Consider the following 2500-nt stretch of genomic DNA (forward strand, 5'->3'; position numbering starts at 1 on the left):
AATTCAAGCAAGCGCGGGTAAACGGCGGGAGTAACTATGACTCTCTTAAGTATATAGCCCGCCGCGATTCCCGTTCGTGCAGTGGCGCGCACGCTTCGCTTAGCCCGTTCGTCCCCACCCAGGCGAGCGCCTTGGCAGGTGCCGGGAACTTTGAACAAATGTGGGTTAAAACCAGGCCCGATGATAGTCGGTGCCACAACACGGACCAAGCCGTACTGGGTGGCTCAGCCACCCAGGGTCCCCACACGAGGGGCGGGCCGGAACATCTGGCCCAACGAACGTTACTGTGACTCCAGGTAGCGCCGTATCACAGGAGTTGCCGTTGCCTTCACTCCGGGTAGCGTGCATCGAATCAGGAGTACATACATCCAATGGAAAGTCGAACAGAGGAAGCCTCGGATGCTAATCGTCCTCCTGTCTCTCAGGGGCGATTGGTAGCAGAGTTACCTGCAAGCCGGATGAGAGACAACACGGTAAACGAACGCTTACCTCTTGTCGACAGTGAGCGCATCACTGTCACGGGTCAGGTTACAGGTGCGATCAGCTGCCCGAAGTGCCATGCCAATGGCCTAAATGACATCTCACTGGGAAGTCTGCAGCTAGATAAGCATTTTCGTTCGAAGCACCCGTCCCTGCGGGTTAGCTGGAAATGTGGTAGGTGCACAAAGGTCCTGCCTGGTGTGCACAATTGGCGCTGTCACCTCGCCAAGTGCAGGGCCCCAGTGGTAGCAGTACCTGACCCTCGAATTGAATGCGCCTTGTGCGGTAGCAAGTTCACCTCCAAGCGAGGTTTATCACAGCATGAGCGGTTTGCTCACCCTCGTGCCCGTAACATAGCGCGGGCCGAGCAGGCAGAACGCCCTCGAATCCCAGGTGGCCGCAAGGCTACTGTTTGGTCGGATGAAGAACTTGTCGAACTGAAGCGACGTGAGTTGGAGCTCGGAAACGAGCGTTTCATCAATATTGCGCTTATGCGGTTCTTCCCGGGCAAAACTAATAAGCAGATCAGTGAAGGGCGAAGGAGGTTGCGGGCTGTCCCTCATGAGGGAATCGAACTACCAGCTCAACCCCTGCCATTATCGCCACTACTTGAACGAGAGGAAGCTGTCGAGAATATCGCAGCAGACCTTGATTTGCCGGCTCGTGACCTAGTTGCGGAACCGGGCCCTAGTGGCATTAGAACTGCGGCTGTAGAGCCGGGAGAAGCTCGTCCTTCTAATGATCTACCCCAATTCGAACAACCAGGGGAGGAGGATTCATGGAAGGCCCCCTTAGTTGGGGCTATACGTGCTGTCGATTGTAGCGAGTTGGGACTGTATGAGGGCTGGATGAGTCGAATGCAGGAGTTGATCCAGGATGGAAACCCTAGCGGGAATGACATCGATCGCCTGTATGACGAGTTTTTGCTTATTCTAAAGTCAACCAACGCCTCGAACAATCGCACAAGAAATAACCCGGATTTGACGGAATTACCCGGACGTGACAAGCGCCGGAAGAAGCATAGTAGGCCAGGCTGAAGCAGGCAGAGAGGTGCCAATCGCGCTGCGAGACGGGCCTATGCCTTTGCCAGATGCCAGGACCTGTTCAACAATTGCCCCAGCAAGCTGGCGGACATTGTGTTTTCGAACGATTTATCGCTTCTTCAAGTGCAAACGGCACCACCCCAGGAAGGCACACAAATTCTTTACAACAAACTGTGGGGTGTGGTTGGTCCTCAGGTTCCCCCTTTCGAACTTAGCGCTGATGTTATTAGCGTGGGGGCGATACTGAGACCGATCACGGTTGCCGAAATCGAACGCAAGCTCGGGAAAATTGCCAGCTCCTCAGCAGCTGGTCCCGACGGCATCACTCGGGGTGACCTGCGCGCTCGAAATTCTCGCGTAGCGTTCACCGCCTTCCTCAACTTGCTCTTCCTTGCCCAACACTATCCTGAGGCATGGAGGGTAAATCGAACGACACTGATCCCTAAAGCTGGCAAGGATCCAGGTGACGTCAGAAACTGGCGACCTATTACCATTAGTTCCATGCTCAGCCGGATCTTCTCTTCTATGATAGATCGCAGGCTGCGGAACGTTATCGAACAATCCGAGCGGCAGAAGGGTTTCACTGAGGAAAATGGCTGCTTTTCGAATGTGCACTTGTTAGGTGCAGCTATAGAGCAGTCAAAGGCTAGTGGAGGTGTGGTGACGGTGCTAGATGTGTCGAAGGCGTTTGACACTGTGCCCCACTCCGCTATATCCGAGTGTGTGAGAAGGAAGGGGGTCCCGTGGCAGGTGGCCTCCTACCTGGCTGGGATGTACTCTAATTGCCGAACAAAGATCAAGGTGGCTGGTGGCGAGGTGGATATCGAACTGAAAAGGGGCGTGAAGCAGGGCGACCCCCTGTCCCCCCTTATTTTCAACCTTGTCATCGAACCAATCATTGAGCGAGTCCAGAGTAGCACACGGGGCGTTGAGCTAGCGGGGCGAAACCTTTCGGTACTAGCCTTCGCTGACGATAT

The 2500-nt window shown here is 54.8% G+C and overlaps 1 pseudogene; it reads left to right on the plus strand.

The window, feature by feature from the left end:
• LOC125501580 overlaps positions 1-2500 on the plus strand; it is an 8438-nt pseudogene that overhangs the window by 2756 nt on the left and 3182 nt on the right.

This window comes from Athalia rosae, chromosome 6 (assembly GCF_917208135.1).
Source record: "Athalia rosae chromosome 6, iyAthRosa1.1, whole genome shotgun sequence".
Lineage (NCBI taxonomy): Eukaryota > Metazoa > Arthropoda > Insecta > Hymenoptera > Athaliidae > Athalia > Athalia rosae.